The 20,058-nt window shown below is 33.6% G+C and overlaps 1 protein-coding gene across 7 annotated transcripts in view; it reads left to right on the forward strand.

Moving 5' to 3' along the window:
* CNTLN (centlein) overlaps positions 1–20,058 on the forward strand; it is a 331,161-nt gene that overhangs the window by 162,589 nt on the left and 148,514 nt on the right. The gene's annotated exons all lie outside the window — the stretch shown is intronic.

Consider the following 20,058-nt stretch of genomic DNA (forward strand, 5'->3'; position numbering starts at 1 on the left):
GTTAAATTTATTCCTAGGTATTTTATCCTTTTTGCTGCTATTGTAAATGAAATGGTTTTCTTAATTCCATTTTCAGGTAGTTCATTGTTAGTATATACAAACACTGCTGATTTTTGTATATTGATTTTGTGTCCTCCAACTTTATTGAATTTGTTTTTTAGTTCTAACAGTTTTTTTGGTAGAGTTTTCTATACATAGCATCATGTCATCTGCAGACAGAGACAGATTGACTTCATCCTTTCTGATTTGGATGCCTTTTATTTCTTCTTTTGTGTATAATTGCTCTGACTAGGACTTCTTGTACTATATTGAATAGGAGTAGTCAGAGTGGGCACTCTTATCTTGTCCGTGATCTTAGAGGAGAAGCTTTTAGTACTTTATAGTTGAGTATAATGTTAGCTATGGACTTGTTCTAGATAACTTTTATTAAATTGAATACATTCCTTATATACTCAGTTTGTTGAGAGTTTTTATCATGAATGAATGTTGAATTTTGTCTAGTGCTTTTTCTGCATCTATTGAGATGATTTTTTTCCTTCATTTTGTTAATGTGGTGTATCACATTGATCGATTTGTGGATGTTTGAACCATTCTTATATGCCTAGAATAAATTGGTTTTATGATGGTGTATGTATTTTAATACATTGCTAAATTTGGTTTGCTTATATTTTGTTGATGATTTTGCACCTATGTTCATCAATAATATTGGCCTGTAATTGTCTTTTTTGCACTATCCATGTATTGTTTTGATACCAGGGTACTGTTGGCCTTGTAAAATATATTTGGAAGTGTTCCATTCTCTTCTGTTTTTGGAAGAGATTAAAGATTGATATTAATTCTTTTTAAAATATTTAAATCTTTAAGCCATCTAGTTCTGAGCTTTTCTTTGTTGGAGGATATTTAGTTACTGATTCAATCTTTTTACTAGTTATTGGTCTATTCAGATACTCCATTTCTTCATAATTCAGTCTTAGGGAATTGTATGTTTCTAGGAATTTTTCTGTTTCTTCTGGGTTATCCAATTATTATTATTATTTGGTATATACATTGTTCATAGTAGTCTCTCACGATTCTTTGTATTTCTGTGGTGTCAGTTGCAACATCTTGTCTTTCACTTTGAATTTTCTCTGAGTTGTCTCTTTTTTTCTTGGTAAGTCTAGCAAAGTTTTGTGAATTTTGTAACTTTGTTTATCTTTTTTAAGAAACAGCTCTTTGTTTCATTGATCTTCTCGGTTGTCTTTTTAATCGCTATTTAATTTTTTTCTGCTCTAATCTTTATTCCTTCCTTCTACTAACTTTGGGCTTAGGTTCTTTTTTTTCCTGTTCTTTGAAATATAAAGTTAGAATGTTCTTTTGAGCTGTTTTCTTTTTCTTAACATAGGTGTTTAGCGCCATGAACTTCCTTCTTAAGATTGCTTTAGCTACGTCCCATATATTTCGGTATGTTGTGTTCCTTTTTTGTTTGTCTCAAGATATTTTAAATGTTTTCTTTTGATTTCATCTTTGAATGCTTGGTTGCTCAGTATCATGTTGTTTAATTTTTTGAATGTTCTAGTTTTCTTTTTGTAATTGGTTTCTTGTTTCATACCATTATGGTTGAAAAAGATGCTTGATAGGATTTCAGTCTTTTGAAATTTATTAAGACTTGTTTTGTGTCCTAACACATGATCTATCATAGAGAATATTACATGTTCCCTTGAGAAGAATGTGTATTCTGATGCTTTTTGGATGGAATTCTGTACATATGTGTTAGGTTCCTCTGGTCTAATGTATATTTTAAGTTCAATGTTTCCTTTGACTTTCTGTCTGGATGATCTATCCGTTGTTGAAAGTGGGATATTGAGTCCCTTACTGTTTTATATTGGTGTCTATTTCTCCCTTCAAATCTGTCATTATTTCCCTTGTATATTTAGGTGCTCCTATGTTGGATGTGTAAATATTAATAAATGTTATTTCTTTGTGTTGGATTGACCCCTTTATCATTATATAATGACCTTTGTTTTCTCTTTTTCCAGGCTTTGGCTTGAAGTCTATTTTGTCTAATATAAGTATAGCTACCCTGTACATTTTTGTTTCCATTTGCTTGGAATTATCTTTTTCTATCCCTTCACTTTCAGTCTGTGTGTGTCTTTAAATTTGAAGTGGATTTGGATGTCTGTTTCCTTCCCCAGGTTAGGGAAGTTTTCAGTCATTATGTCTTGAAATAAGCTTTCTTCCCTTTTCTCCCTCTTTTCTCTTTCTGGGATTCCTATAATGTGAATATTGTTCCACTCGATGGTATCCCATAAGTTCCTAAGCTATCTTCACTCTTTTTCATTCTTTTTTTTCCTTTTGCTCTTCTGATTGGACAGACTCCACTCCCCTGTCTTTGAGTTTGCTGATCCTTTCTTTTGCTTCACCTAGTCTTCTGTTAACCACCCCCCCACACCCAGTGTATTTTTCAGTTTAGCTGTAGTCTTCAGCTCTGTGATTTATTTCATAAGTTCTTGTACTTTTTATTTCTTTGTTGAAATTCTCACTTTGTTTATGTATTGTTCTCCTTGTTAAACATCTTTACGGCCATTATTTTGAACTCTTATCAGGTAGATCACTTATCTCCATTTCATTAAGGTCTGTTTCTGGGGTTTTATATTGTCCTTTTGTTTGGAAAATATACCTCATTTTTTTCATTTTCCTTGACTATTTATGTTAGTTTTCATGCATCAGATTAAACAGCCACCTCTCCTAGACAGGAGTGAAATCATGTAGGAGATGAAACTTATCCTTCCACCTGACCTTAGCTCTTGATTGTCTCTCAAACTTTTGTGATTGTCCAGACATCCTTCTTTGTTCTTAGTGGCTCCCAGTAGTTGAGGGTATGCCAAGATCCCATAGGGGAGGATTTCAGTCAGCACCCAGGTGCAGGCTGATTGGAAGTCAGACTCTCAGGCAGCAGCTTTTACAGTATGCAAATAGACCTCTTTTAGGGAAGGACTGCTCACTGTACTGAGCCCTAGAAGGATAGCCAGTTAAGAACTGTTTCTTGTTCTTACCACACACAAAGCACACACACACACACACACACACACACACACACATACACACACACACAAAAGAATACAAAGAAATTTTTGGAAGTGATTAAATCAATTATACTTCAATAAAGCTAAAAATAAAAGATGAAAAAAAAAAGAAAAGAACTGTTTCTTTGTTTGCTACAGTCCTGTTGAACCCATGGATACAAACCTCACTGGCCACCAGAGTCAAGTCGTAAAGAGGTGCATTACCTGGGCAGCAGCTGCAAAAGCTAGGGTGCCAGATGGGTCCACAAATCTTCTTTCAGGGAGATACTGGTGACATGGAGTAGGGTAGAAGAGGTGTGAAGATGGCACCCATTGGCCTAGGCTGGTAAATTTTACTCACGCAGCTGGAAAAGCCCAAGCTGCCTGTGGGTGTGGCTCCAGGTTCTGGTGTGGGCAAAGTGGGATTTATGCAGCTGATGTCTTATACTTGCGTAACTGCAGATACCTTGGATGGCTCCAGTGTAGTTCCTGGCTTCAGCAGGAGTTGGGGGAGGAACTCAGGCTGCTGGCATCAACTAGCTCAAAAACCTGTGGGACAAAACCTTGTGAGATCTGCAAGGATCCTTGATGAATTGGTAGCCATTGGCTTCATCAGTGATGAACTCTGCTAAGATTGTTTGCAGAGCAGATCTCCATAAACCAACCATCGCTCTGCTGCCTATCTGCTAAAAGTAGCCTCTGCTTTTCTTCCTTTTTACTAGCTGGCTCAATGTCTCAGCTTTGCTGGTCTGGGTGGGGTGAAACCGAAGTCAGACTTTTGTGTAGTGCCCCTAGAGGCTATAAAAGCTGGTTTGCTCACCTTGCTGTTTCTTTCCTGGCGAGAAGAAAATTTTCTAGTTTGGAAGTTCCTTCTTGGTACTGAACAGTGCCAACATAGGTTATGGAATGATGCAGACAAAATGAACTTGTCTTCTTTCTTTTCTTGTGCAATTACTCTGGTGTTTTAATTCCACTGTGTGCTAAAACTTGCTAAATATACCCTAGTGACCTCCCAGAGCTGTTTTTGTTCATGGAGAGCTGTTCAATTGTTGATCTTTGTGGGGAGACAGGGAAGCTAGGTTCTCCTGTGTCACCTTTTTGTTTTTATTCCACCAGAACTATTACTTCTTTTTAATACATATGTTTTTGTGTACCAGGTTACTAATACTATTAATGAGGTTACTCTGCTGGAGTATTAATTTCAAGGTACATGACAATACTTCAGCCATGAAATGTATTAGATATATAAATTTCAGCTTAGGATTTATATTATATATAGCTCAGCCATATTTCTCCCAAAGTTTGGCTAAACTGTTCAACATGTTTTTCTTTTCTTTTCTTTTTTTTCTTTTTTTTTGCGGTGCGTGGGCCTCTCACTGTCGTGGCTTCTCCCATTGCGGAGCACAGGCTCCGGACGCGCAGGCTCAGCAGCCATGGCTCATGGGCCCAGCTGCTCCGTGGCATGTGGGATCTTCCCGGACCGTGGCACGAACCCGTGTCCCTTTCATCGGCAGGTGAACTCTCAACCACTGCGCCACCAGGGAAGCCCCAACATGTTTTTCTGAATGACCATTTTTTTTGTAGCTAACGAGATGACCTTAAAATATATACATTTTATGGACTGTTAATGACTCTTCTGTTATGTGGAAGACTGATGTAGATGTTTAAAAATAGGATTGTTGAAATGAAAGTTGATTGTCCATATATTAAGGACATTTTCTTTAAAATTTTATGGCAAGCGCAGTAATCATACTATTAATCAGAACTCTCTATTAGTTGATATACCTAAACTTACTTTACAAATATTTACTGATGTCCTACGATGTGTTAGGCACCGTTCTTGGTGATGAGGAAACTTTAGGGGACAAAATAAGGTCTTGGCACTCATGGAGCATACATTCAGGTCAGAGAGTCATCATCAAAAAAATAAACACACGTTACATGGTAATAAGTATTATGAAGAAAAATAATGCAGTGTGAGACGCATCATGATAGAGAGTGGTGGTGCTATTTTATGTATGGTGGTGAGAGAAAGCTACTCTGATAGGTGGCATTTGAGAAGAAAACTGCAAGAAGTGAACTTTTTTAGATATTTGAGGGAAGAGCGTTCTAAGTGGAGGGATCAGTAAGTGCCAAGCTCATGAAGCAGGAGTTTGCCTAGCAAGGAGGCCAATGTGGTTAGATCCAAGAGAGCTGTGGGGAAGAGAATGAGAAGTGACCTCAGAGGAACAGATGTGGGATCATGTGTCCTAGGGCCTTGTTCGGCCTACGTAAGCATATAGGTTTTACTCAGAGTGAGATGGAAAGCCATTGTTGTGTTTTAAATAGAAGATCAACATGAAACCTATTGGAGTGTTTTAATCGGACTCTTTATCCATCTCTCCATCCTTCCATCCATTCATTCATTATTCAGTTATATAGTTAATATTTATTAAACTCCTACTGTATTCTAGGTACTGGATTTAGTGTGAAGGAATACAAAGATGAATAAGGCAGTCTGCTGTTATGAATCTCATTAACGGGTATGCAGAGGGGAAAATAATTATTATAAAATGTGTTATTATGGAAACATGAGCAAAGTATGAGCTCTGTGGAAAGAAGCTTTGCAGGGAACATGTGTGTGGAGAAGAGGGGGAATGCCAAACTTTTCACAGAGAAAGTGGAATATGTCAATTTGAAATTTAGGAGTTTCTAGCTTCTTCTTTTTTTTTTTTTTTTTTCCTAGCTTCTTGTTGGAAGTGAATTAGCATTGTGTTAGAGGTAAGAAAGTTTGTGGTGTGTCTTGGATATTGAGAATAGTCTAGGTAAGTGCTTTTCGGATGTGAATATGCATCTCAGTCACTTGGAGTTGTAGGGGTCAGGGGCATTGTTGTAAAGTAGTTTCTGATGTGATAGTAGGTCTGGACTGGGGTCTGAGATTCTGCATTTCTTTTACATTCTAAGATGTTTCTGTTGTAGCTGGTCCAGGGATCACCCTTTGATCAAGAAGAGACTAAGTGGGCAAGTGGATTATATAGTTGAGAAGAAATAGTAGAAAGATTTTAGTTTTTCCAGTTTTCATATCCTTAAGTAATTTTTTTCAAATGCTTATAGTGGTGCTTTTCAGTGCATGATTTGGGGGGATATATTTACAGAGTAGTAAATAACAACCTAAATTCTGGAATCTGGGTCCCTTATCTGTGTTACTTTGAACAGTTAACTTTTCTAAGTCTCAGTTTTGTCACTTGAAAAATGGTATTATAATAGTACCTACCCCATAGGAGTTTTATTAAGATTACAGGAGGCAATGCATGATAGAGTAATAAATGTTAGGTCTTAAAAAAGCATTTCTTATGTCATTTTAGCAAATTTGAGGGTTTTTTTCTGTATTGGTGGTGATTTATCTTCTCTTTTTCCTGATCTCACTTATAATCTGAATTATTGGTGAGCCAACTGACAATCTTTGCCAGAGAAAAGGACAAAGCTAATTGGTTCATATGGGATTGAAACCTGTGACCTTTGATTTCGTAGCACCCTGCTCTTAACTAGCTATATTTGGAATGACTGCCTCTTCTTATCTCAGAGTGATTGTTTATCTTTTCCATGCAGAAGTACTGTTTCTTGCCTTGGAGGAATATCTTGTAGTAGAGGACAGGGGAGAAACCTAAGCCTTAAAATTACTCTGTTTATCTGTGAATAAGATATACTTCATGTGGCTAACAGCAGGCGATAAGATTGTGAATTTTAACCACAGGCTTGTTAATTTTTATTTCTTTGCACAGATACTCTATTCCCTCTTTTCCTAAGTGTTACAGAATTGTCCTTTTGTATGTTGTTTTAGCTTATGTTCTCACTTTCTTTTTAAAAAAATTTATTACTAAATATTTGAAATCTACCAAAGAATAAATGTAATATCTGGGTACCCACCAGTAACTATCACCAATACTCTTGATGCTACCTGTGTGCTACTCTCTGATCCCATCTTACTTCTTTTCTTGGACTTCTGTTGATTAATTCCTGCTTTTTAAAGCTATGCTTTGTTAAATAATATAAATGATTATAAATAATATATTGTTCCTTATAGCTTTTATTTAAACCATAGCCATTTCATACTCTATGTATATCATGCTTTGCAACTAGATTTTTTCTTTGAATTTTATTTTGTAATGTAACTCATTGTTTTTGAGCATAGCTATAATTCTTTTCCTCTTCTGTGCAACAGTCTATTGTATGAATAAGCTACAATTTATTTATCCACTCCTTTTGTCAATGAACATTTTTTTTTGATTTTTTTAGCTATAGGAATATTTACACACTGCTGCTATGAACTTTCTAGTACATGTCTCCTGACACACATATGCAAAACTTTCTCTAGCGTATATTGCTAAGGGTGAATCACATGTCATGAATATGAAGATATTCAGGCTTATAAGAAAATGCCAGATTATTTGCCAAAGTGTCTCAATTATAGACTTCTTAGTTGCATTCTTAAAAGAAGTAAAATGATACCTCATTCTGGTTTTATTTTGTATTTCTTTGATTTCTAATGAGCTTGAGCATCTTATGTTTATGTTATATGAAATACTTGTGTCCTTTGCCAGTTTTTCTATTAGAATGTTTATCTCTCTGTTGAAATTCTTTATTTTGCATACTAATCTTTTGTTAGTTATTACATTAGTATTTGATATAATGCCAGCTTCTGTATTACATAAACCCTGAATCTCTGAGGTTTAACATGATTTATTTCTTATGTATATATAAGAGTTTAATGTGGGTATTACTTGGATTTTCAACTTCCAAACAATGATTTAGAGATCTAGTCTCCTTTTATCTTTTGGATCCACTAGCTTTAAATGTAGCTCCTAAAGTTGTCCTGTAATCATCTCTACTCCAGCCAGCAAGAAGGGAAAAATGTCCTAGAGAATCACATTTAGGAAGTTTTTATGAATAAGACTTAGAAGTGGTACATATCACTTCTGCTGGCCTGTCCTTAGCTATAACTCAGTTATTTGGCCACATGTTATCTAACTGCAAAGAAGCTTGGGAAATACGTGCGCCCAAATATTGGGAGGTATGTACCCATTTCCAAAAAAAGGAAATGAGTTTGGAGATCAACCAGCAGTCTCAGCTATCAGTTATGATTGTTGCAAATATCTTCTTGCTTATAGCTTTTCTTTTCACTTATTCTGTGGTGTCTTTTGAAAAATGAAGTTATTCATTTTAATGTCTTTGAATTTCTCAATATTTTCTTCTCAGCTTTGGTGCTTATTGTATCTTGTTTAATAAATCTTACTTTATCTTAAACTCATAAAGATATTTTCCTAGATTTTCATCTAAAGCCTTATAGTTGTGACTTCCACATATGAGTCTTTAATCTATGTGGTATTGATATTTGTTGTGGTGAAGAAGATAATTCAATTTAATTTTTTAAAAATCTGGATATCTGGTTCAGTACTATGCACTGTGCTGATAATCACTCCATTTCTCAGTGATCTACAGTGCCATCTCTGACATTTATTATTGCATGTATATATGGGTTCATATTAAATGGGTCCATTTGCACTGGGTGACTTTTTAAAAATCTCTGAAATAACAACACTGTATTTATTATTTTAGCTTTATAATGAGTCTTGATAACTGATATGACAGGTCTCTTTACCATATTATTCTTCAACAGTGTTTTGGATATTATTGATCCTTTGCTCTTTAGTATAGTGTTATAACCAGCTATCAAGTTCCCTGAAAAATCTCGTGAAGATTAATTTGAGGAGAACAGATATTTTTGTCATTTTAAATGTTTCTATTCCTGCGTATGCTGTCTTCTTCAAGTTAGGTCTTCCTTAATGTATTTAAATAAATTTTTGTAGTTTTACAAATTTTTGTAGTTTTTATAAAGTTTTGTAGTTTGTATGAGACCTCCATAGAGGTCTTATATCTCTTTATTAGATATGTAATATGTAATGTCTTTTATTAGATTCTGAGTAGCTTACATTTTTGTTGCTGTTTTAGATACTTGCATTTTTATTAGGTTTTCTGTTTCTTGTATATAGCAGTGCAAATGATTTTTAAATGTTTATCTTATTTCCATCTACCCTAATAATCTCTTAATAATTCTAAATTTTTTTTAGACCCTCTGGGTTTTCTATGCAAACAGTACGTGATGATGGCAGTTTTGTTTCCTCCTTAAAAATCCTAATTTGTTATACTGATCTTTATACATTTTACCATATAAAAGTTCAATAGAAGTGGTTTGAGTGGGTGTCCTTGCCTTGTTCCTAATTTTAAAGGGACTATTTTGCCATGGACTATGACGTTAGCCATAATTTTCTTATGGGTACCCTTTTATCAGATTAAGGAGTCTGATAAACTAATATCATAAATGGTGATAAATTTTATCAAATGTTTTATCTTTTGATACCTGGGACACTTCTAACCTTTTATATATTGCTTTATTCATCTTACTGATATTTGTTTTTTAAATCTCTATGTATGACTGAAATTGGTCTGTTATATAACTTTTTGTACTGTCTTTATCTGGTTTTGGTAATAATAGGGCCCTCATACAATGCGTTATTGAGCTAAAGAAAGAATTAGAAAATTGGACTATTAAGTCGACAAAATTACTCAGAATATAGTACAAAAATACAGCATGATGGGGAATATGAAAGAGGTGAGTGGACATGGAGGAGAGAGTGAGAGTCTAATTGTAAAAGGTGAGATAGAGAATAGAGGAGTGGTAGTAGACTCTTCAGCTATATTTTGGGTTTTTTCAAATCAGCCTGGTCAGTTTGACTTTAAGTCTGCAAGCTTCTTATTGCTTCACTTTTTGGTTTTTACTTTTTTCTTTTTTAAAATAATTCATAACTAGCATGAGAGTATGACAATTCTAAGAGAAACTCCCATTGACACAGGAGTTAGGGCTTTTATGGTGACTCACATAAATCAGGATAAAAGGCATAATGAGGTTAGTTTAGTGAATTCAAGGCAGATAGTGGTGGCACGCAGTGTATTTGGGGATAGAGATGGCTTTGCCTAAGGTTCCTTATTGACATCTGTAGATTGAGGTGAAGAGATCTATGGAAATTAGGTCTTAGCCCCAATGCGTGGCCTTTCCTTCAGCCCCAAATGATAGTGGAAGAAAACCTAAGGGAGGCATGGTCTTAGACCCTGCATGTGGCTCTGTGTTTGTATAAAGGGTATACAAAGTAAATGAAGAAAATATATTTTATGTAATTGGAATCATACAGTATATGAATTTGTATCCTGCTTGTACAATTACCATTATAATATGATTAAACGTTTGAAAACATTTTTAATTCTTTTTTTTTTTTTTTTTTTTTTTTTTTTTTTTGCTGTACGTGGGCCTCTCACTGTTGTGGCCTCTCCCGCTGCGGAGCACAGGCTCCGGACGCGCAGGCCCAGCGGCCATGGCTCACGGGCCCAGCCGCTCCGCGGCATGTGGGATCTTCCCGGACCGGGGCACGAACCCGTGTCCCCTGCATCGGCAGGCGGACTCTCAACCACTGCGCCACCAGGGAAGTCCTGAAAGCATTTTTATGACTGCCTAATAGTCTAATGGAGGAATGTTCCATTTTTTTAACCTAAATCCCTACTTTGGGGCATTTAACTTATTTCAATATATATTTTTTCTATTTCCTCTGATTTTATACTGTGATGAACATTTTCATTTGTCTATCTTTATTCTCATCACTTGTTTCTGTAGAATGAATTCTTAAAAGTAAAATCTCTATGTCAAAGATTATGAACCTCAAGCTTTTGAATATATACCATGCACAGTAAACTACATTCCAGAAAGATTATACCAAATTATCTTCTCACAGTGTATGAGAGTGCCCAGTTTTTATAACCTTGCAAGCTTTATTATCATCTAAAAATAGCCTTGTTAATTCATTCTTTTGTTTTTCATCTCTGGAAACTAGTGAGGTTTTTTGGTTTTTTTGTTTTTTTTGGTTTTTTTTGCAGTACGCGGGCCTCTAACTGTTGTGGCCTCTCCCGTTGCGGAGCACAGGCTCCGGACGCGCAGGCTCAGTGGCCATGGCTCACGGGCCCAGCCCCTCCGCGGCATGTGGGATCTTCCCGGACCAGGGCACGAACCCATGTCCCCTGCATCGGCAGGCAGACTGTCAACCACTGCGCCACCAGGGAAGCCCTTAGTGAGGTTTTTCACTTTCACTTTAAACTTGATTTTTTTTTGCAAGTGTTCTATCAGTTTGCATTTTTTAAAAAAAATGTATTTATATACATGACCTCAAATATATACTAAAGGAAGTAAACTCTACATATTTATCACACATATTTTCACATTTTATTGTTTGTCTAGTTCATTAATGATTCTAGACCTTCTAGACTCAGTTCTAAGATTATTATTGATAACTTTTTCCTGAACCTTTTTTCTTAAGATTGAGATGTACACCTCTTTTGTGCATTAGCAGGTATTAAACTTCATTGTTTTCCTTGTCTGTTTCCCCTCTGAAGTGTGGGCTCCTTGAAAGCAAGAAAAGTTGGTGTCTTATGCTTTTATCCTCACTGTTCTTTGCCAGTGATTGATACTTTGATTTCGATAAATGCTTTTTAAATGAACATATGAAAATGTGTATATCCTGGTTCCATACCCATTTAGGCTATCCCAAAGTGATCCAAGTATTCTTTGACACAGCAATTCCAATAAATAGGAGGGGGAGCATTAAAGCATAAGTTTTGCAAGGAATTATCTTGTTATGATGTGGAATAGTTGTCATTTCTTTAACAGTGCTGAATTGATTATGTATAATTTTCCAACATAGCAAAGGAGAAGAAATACCGGTATTAGTTAGCTCTGATTTCTTGCCAATCAGGGAGTCTAGTATTGATAGTGGCTGCTTGGCATCAACTAAACTATTTTAATTTCTCAGTTGGCAGAAAGGAGATCACATTGTAGTAACTTAACTTAAGACTCAGAATGCTATTAAGCCTTGTCGTACTGTAGTTGGGAAATATTATGCCAGAGTTCATAATTGGTTCACTTTTGTTTGCTTTTTATTCTCTTATTGTTTCAATTATACTTTTTTCTCATTTTCAACATGGAAGAATATCAGTCTTATACTTTCTCTAGGTATCTTACTGCTACAGCACCAAAATTATTTTTTAATTATTTAGGACAAATGTCGCCTATAAGTAATTTTAAATTATACTACTTATCATCATCTTATTTCACACTTAACTAATTTTTAATTTGTATATGTAAACTCATTTTGAAAAGTTGATTTACTCTACATCATTATTTTAAGTAGAAACTGCTTTGTAATTTTTTGCTTGATTTAATTATACGCAACTAGTTTATATTTTTCATCTATTTGTATAGGTAGGCATGGCCACAGAAGTATATGGGAAATGATCTCCTGACTGTTTCGTATTTCATCAACCTTCGGGAGAAAACAGTAATAAAATTATACTATGACATCATTTTTAACCTTGATAAATGAAGAATTTTTTTATTTAAAAGAAAAATTTGAAGTCTTTGTCTTTTGTAGGTTAACTATAAACTTTTTCCTTTCCTAAAGCTATTTGTGTATTATATCCACAACATTTAAACTCATTATAATCATATAACTCCACTTCCCTGCTTGAAAAATAAACTATTTCTTCTAAAAAAAAAAAGGCTTCCAACAGATATTCTGATATTTTAAGCCTGCTTTAAGTTCCAAGCAGTATGAAACAGCCCAAGATATTAAAATCTAGAAATGTATCACGTATAATAGAAACCGCAACTCAGCTTTAACTACTCTATACTGGCACTTCTCTTGCCGCTATAATAAAACTTAAGAATGTTTTAGTGATTTTTTTCCCTGCTATTATTCAAAATTACATTACCCTTACTGAAATCTGAATGGCTTTTAGTGGATTAATTAAACTGTAGCTGGTTTGCCATCTGGGTGCAGCTTGTTTAGCTGCCTTTCCATGGAAAGATTTCTCATGGAAGAAAGACTTTTTTTTGTTAGAATACAGCTGCTAGGATTCACTTTCTAAAAAAGAAATAATTATTCTTTCTTACATGAGATTTGTGATGAAATTCAATTTGTAAAATAAAAAACCATATTTTTGCCTTTCTTTTTAAAGGTTATTCATAGTACAACACAAGTTTTTAATATTTTTTATAAATTAGTAAAAAATATATTTTGTGTCTTGATAACTTGTAATATTAAGTAGATCCTAGGTTTAGGCTAGATGTGAAAAAATGGAAAAGAGGGAATTAACTAAATCTGATTTTTATGGCTCAAGTGGTTTCATTAAATTAGAGTGCTCTGTGTTGTTCATTAATGAACTTGTGCCATATGCTTTAACTGTTCTGGTCAATAGCTGATAAAGAAAGGCTTTGGGGTTTGCTTTTTTGTTATTTTTTTATTTTTATTTTTTGTAAAGCTGGATAAAAATATCCATGTGATGGACTTTTATCAAAGGAGTTACTTTGAATTCAGTAACTACTACTGAGGTAATATGGCTCGCAATTTGCGACACAAAGGTAGTCATACATTATTGGAATACAGCCTACTGCGCTTCACATTACACAGATGTGAAGGCCTGATTATAGCTGCTTCATAATTAACAGTGATCCGATTTGTTTTGTGGCATAAATGGTGCATGTGTAGAACATTAGCCATGGCACTCTCATTCAAATTCAACTCAAGGGCTCAGCGGCAGGCGGGTCACGAGCTTCAGGGAGTAGAAGCACAAGCTCCTCCATATGTTCTTGCTGCATCTTACTATGGCTATGAGTGCAAGATAAGTTCCCCAAAGAACCTAATCGTGTTCTGTAATTACAGCGCGGCTTTCTGCTGGCTAGAAATGAGGGAGAAGCTAAAACACTCCCTCATCAGATAATTTGTAAATTACTTTACATGGCGGATGCCTAACTCAGTTGGTTTTCAACTGCTGAAATTATAAATAATTGTAACAGATGTGGCAATATGGCTGGCCTCCAATAAATGAGGCCCTTGATAATTTGGCCAACCCTTTGACAGGCCAATTTAATAAAATGTGAACAAAATCTTCTTGCTAATAATTTATCATCCTTTTTCCCAGTAGAATAAATTTAATTACCCTAGCAGTTAACAAGGTCACACCCAGATGCCAAACTCGGCTACAGTTTTGATAATGCAATCAGGAATTGAGAGGTGATGACAGCGTTGTTGTTTTTTTCATTACCTGGCTTCACATAAACACAGGTGGCGTAGCTTTCTTGTCAGTTTTTAATAATTACAGGCTATTATGGAATGCATAGTTAGCAGATTAAAAACCACACTTTAGTGAATTTGTTTGAGTATGATTGAGGTTTTAATGTATAGAGATGATAATGTATAACAAGCATAGTCCCTTGCTTATACCATTAGTGCACAAATTTTGATTTTTTTTACTGGTGACATAAGTGTCAAATGTTTATAAAACTTAGAGTATGCATTATAATAGGTAATGGATCACACATTTCATTCCTTGAATCTAGAAATTCATTTTAAGATACCATTAACAGATATACTTGAAATATTCAGAAATCTGGCAGACTGTGAGGCTTTATAACATACTTTGGAAAAACCTGATTGTGTTTAATTTTGCTTTTTAAGGCAAGAAAACAAATCTATAGAAAAGTCACTTAGTCTTTTAATCCTAAGTTTTAAATAAGGCCAGGATTAGTTTACTGTTGGTATTAGAATCTGTAGTCAGTGTGTATACTACACAGTTAATACTCTAAACACTGTTCTGTGACATGTAAATATCACTAATTATTGTCAGTGCAGCCTAATATTTACATGTCAAAGAAGAAATAATTAGCTTTTGGTTTCTCACTTTCATAACAAAGATACTGTTGTCTACTGGTTGTGACTCTAAGCCAGTAAAGCATCCATTTGTAATCCATTCAGTGTAAAGCTTTATATGGTGTATGGAAATAAATTTATGACATTAAAATTTCCCCCTTTATTTTGCTGTGCCCTGATTTGGCTTTACCACACAAGTGTTAGATACTAAAGGAAAGTTTAATTTGACCACTTTATAGTACTGAATTTTTCAGTATTGTGTTATTAGGTTGGTGTTTATGAGAGGAAATGGTGACATTTTAAAGTTTACCTAAATGTGGTAAATAATTTCATTATATTTTGTGATCTCTAAATGTAATCTGAGTATATTTGGGTTAAAAGTGAATGGATGGAAGAAATGCAAATATTTATATTTTTTAAAAGAGAGTGCTAGCTGACTTTGTTCATAAATTTATTACTCAATTTCATAGTCTTTCTAAAAGGGAGGTGTAAGTTTAAGTTGGTACACTTAATTCCATTTGTGAACTTTTGTGACAAGACTATTTTGATTTATGATATCATGTTGATTTAATAGCTTTCTTTTTTCTTTATTATCTTAAGACTGTGATTATTATTGAAGTCATCTGTTCTCAGGTTATGGATGAGTCAGCTAACTGTTTTATAAATTGGCAATAGATATATTTCTGCATTTCTAAAATCAATTTTAAATGAAATGTAAGTTTTTGTAGAGATTCAGGATTTCATGAGAAGAAAATTATGTGTATATTTGTAAATATATATATGCACTTTTAAAATATTCTGTCTTCTTCGAAGAGGATTTGAGTTGCTTTTCAGAGAACTGTCATTCAGGATGTCAGTTTCTCATATATATATATATTCATAGGGGTTGGATATTTTATATACACAAATATTACAGATTATAAACATACATATATGTTTTAACCTATACTTAATTTCCAGTGAGATATTACTTGGAGAGAAACTATTTCTTTTGCTGAGGTATCACGTCCTTTTTAAGTATTTTTGTTTTGCAATAGGCTATATTATGTGTTGACAGGTTTTGAGTTTGTAAATTTCTTAAATAAGTGAGATAATGTATGTGAAATGCTTACCTAAAGCTAGGCACTCAACACTTTTCACTAAATGCTAGTTATTATTTTACTGAAGTAGTAATTAAATTAGTATTTTAAATTAAAACTTATTAACAGGAGAAAACAATTTAGCTTATAATTCTTTGTAATTGTGATAGTTGTGGAAAAAATTTCTATTTATTAAGCAGTATTCACTCACCCTCCACTGTAGTAATGCCATACAATGTTGCTTGAATTTAAAGCAGCATGACTAGATATTTAATTTATATAATGTTTTAAAAGTAATTGGCACAAGGCTTCACTTTCCCCCTCCTTCTACTCTAATAGCTTTCACAGTAGTTTTTGATCAAAATTGCCTCTGCGAATCAATGTGAAAAAGAAGTTATGTATTAATAATAGTTAAAGAGATTAGTTCCAATTGGAGGCATTTGGATGCATACTCCACTGATCATTTCTTATCAGATTATCTATGGTCTAGCACCATACCATTATCTTCCAAGATTATAAACTAAAAAGTGCACAAGGATTTTTGACATTAGAGGAAAAAGTTTATTTATAAAATACTAATAATTCTTAGCAAGAAAAGTTAAATTTTCAAAGATTCTAAGATTTTAAGGCAATAGATGGAGTGAAATTCCACAGATCTTGCTAGGCCTGTAAAGCAGCACTTAGAAAGGGTAAGAATCAGTAAGGATATATGAAGATATATATTATACCTATAATAATTATACGTGTAATTATTATGTTTAAAAACCTAGTTAAATGAGTATAGTATGAATGGGGACAAAAGAGTAACTTGGCAGTCAAGTAACCTGACAAACACTACTTTGGTAGTGTGATCAAGTTCAGTGTCAGCAGTCAAATCATGTTGATAGTATGTACCCTTGATATGATATGATGGCTTCTGTGATCTTCCTCCCAAAAATTCATAACCCCAGTCTAATCATGATGAAAACATAGACAAATTCCAGTAGAGGGCCATCCTATCAAAACAATATACCTAAATAGTACTCCACAACACTGTCAATGTCATCAAAAATAAGAAAAGTCTGATAAACTGTCCCAGCCAAGAGTTGCTGACATGACAACTAAATGTAGTGTGGTATCATGGATGGGATCTGGGAACAGAAAAGAACATTAGGTAAAAACTATGGAAAGTTGAATAAACTAGGGACTTCAGTTAAAAATAGTGTATGAAAATTGGTTCATTAATTTTAACAAATGTACCATATTAATTTTAGTTGTTAATAATAGGGGAAACTGGGTGGGTGGGGATGGGAGGTGTAGGAGAAGTCTCTATAGTATCTGCTCAGTTTTTCTGTAAATGTAAAGCTGTTATAAAAAGTAAAGCTAGTAATAAAAAAGAAGTTAAATGTCAGAATTAAAATGGTTTTCCTTTTCTCTTTAAAATATGGGAACTATATCCCAAACTTATTGTTAGTGAATTCTGAGAGATGATATGATAGAGGCTTTCATTTGTATTTCCCCTATCTGTACTGAAATTTTTATACTGAACTTTTAATCCCTTTTATTTGCAGAAAAAATTACATTTTAAAAACTATTTAGTGACATGTTAATTGTAAAAAAATTAAGGAAATTCAGATATGTATGAAGAAAATTCACATATAATACCTCCATTCAGAAATAATGCTATAAATTCAGGGTTTGGTGAAATTTATGTCTATACAGTATGCTGTATTCTTCTGTAACCTGTGCCTTTCTCACTTAACAGTTTATCATGGATATCTTTCTGTATCAACCCTCAGCATGATTAGAACAAAGTCCAAGGCTTGGTACATTATGTTCCTTGATTCATATTTCAGAATTTCCCTAGGAAATTTGTAGCAGTCTGTACTCCCACCGCCACGTTCTCAAGATACAAGAGTCATAAACTGAGTCTGGCCAATATTGTAAAATTAGATTTCTCTTAGAAATTTGAATTCCTCCATTCTTTTGAAAAATCAGTAGATCTGGCAGTAGTGGGCCACATTCCTCTGTGAAAACAGCTGGCTGGAGCTGAATAGCTACTACCACAAATATCCTCCTTATTCCCTCAAAATGAGGGTGACTGCGATTTGATGTTTCATTTTACTTATACTTTTAAAAGTGGTTATATTAAGAGAAATGTGAAATACTTCATGTGCATGTATCTCTAGCAAAAGTGATAAAAGACGAGAGAGAGAGAGAGAAAGAAGACTCCATTTTTGAAAAACTGAGAGAGTGCATAAGTTACCTTGTGGAAGTAAAGTATATATGTATATGTTCAATATATATACAAAGTGTCTCTGTCGAATGAATTTTAAAGCTATAATTTACACATAACTCATTTTACTTATTTATTTACATTATGGCTCCTATGTGAGCTGGAGTTAATCACTACTTAAATAGTATTTTAATTTTGAAGTTCTGTTATTGTTTACTGATGAATTTTAAAGGAATTCTGCCTAAATAAGAAATCTTTTATTATTATAGTAGCAATGTCCACTGTTGGAGGCTTTTTAATATCTTCATAAATATTTTAATGATATAGAATTGCAGCTTCTTGACCAAATATTCATGTTTTTATATTCTTATCTGTTGCATTATAACCCAATGATGACTGGGAAAACTCATTTATTAAAGAGCAGAGGATTGCTTATTGGATATACCAATAAGCTAAAATTATGTTTTTCCATTTTTTTTCTAAATTTTTGTTTGATTTTGAACAATTTATTTAAAATTTCTTTGGTAAATGATATGATATTAATATATTCATTGTAATTTTATATAACAAAACCAGAACAAGAATAGGTAGCCTTTGTAAATTGTTCAGATTGGCAGCCCAAAGGAAAAATTTATAAGCATCATAAATCTGTTTACAAAAGAGGAGGAAAGAATAAATAAAAGCCATACAGTGGTTAAAGGAGGAGAAAAGAATAGGTCAGACTCCTTTAGAGTTTGGAAGAAAAGTGCTTAAGGTATTTTAATTTGATGTTCAATGCAAGCTAATAGAGTCAGTATTTAATATTGTAAGTGTGGTAACAGTACAATATAAACAACATTCTGAGGAAAATATATAGTGTTGTGATAGAATAAAGATTGGGAAACAAATCAGGTGACTTATATATGAGGAAAGTGTAATAGTATGATGATAGTATACTGTAATAGTATGATGATAGTATAATGAGATGATCCTTCTCTTTATAGAAATTACAGGTTAGGATTAGTAAAAAATTTGCCTATCCCCTAAAAAAAGAAAAAAGTAGTCAAAACCAAGAAAAGGTAATATTTCTCATTGTTAGTTCAGAAAAGTTAAACATACATATTTTTCTTATAATCCTTAGGAATATCATTTAGGAAGGATGGGGCTCTCCACATTTTAAATGAAACTATTTTCAGGGCTACTGGATCCATGTTGATGATATTAGAATCATAAGATCTGACTTTTCTTTCCTGGAAATCAACAGAAACTTGGTTTCACTATGATCTAGTGTTTTTGTTTTTTGTAAATGGAGTGGTTAATTTGAAATAGTGTATATGCATGGATTTTAATGGTCTCAAGTATATTCAGTTAAGATGGTGGTACAATTTTGTTGAATGCTAGTTTTCATGAATAGGTTTCTTACAAACTTAATTTTCCTGTGATTTCTGTTGTTAAAATGTGGTGCTTACTCATTAACAGTTTATCTGGCATGGGAATAAATTTCAAAGGAGAATACTGTGAACTCTGCTGACTTTAAAAAGTATCAGAGTTCTTTGAGTTATTACTAAATTATAATATATTAGAAGCTAATTAGATGTATAGTGCTGTTGGTTTCCTTTTCTCAGGTTTATATTCAGTGGTATTGCATTAAGCATTTACTGAGGAAATACCTATGTGTATAATCATTAATTTGAAATAATTTTATAGATGAGTTGTGTATGTCATGCACAACTTTAAATTTTTTCTCCTGAAAATCTGTATGACAGTATTACTTATGAAAATATTTACACAGACTCTTGGTTATTTTATTGAAAATGCCGTTCTATAAGGATGATAGAAGCTTAGCTAATTCAGGTTTACGGTTTATTTTTGAAATGAAGTGTTCTTTCTTGGAATACTTATGATTTATATAATGTAGTAACGTATATAAATATTTGCATGAATGTGTAAATAATGTA

Source organism: Phocoena sinus, chromosome 6 (assembly GCF_008692025.1).
Source record: "Phocoena sinus isolate mPhoSin1 chromosome 6, mPhoSin1.pri, whole genome shotgun sequence".
In the NCBI taxonomy this organism is placed as follows: domain Eukaryota; kingdom Metazoa; phylum Chordata; class Mammalia; order Artiodactyla; family Phocoenidae; genus Phocoena; species Phocoena sinus.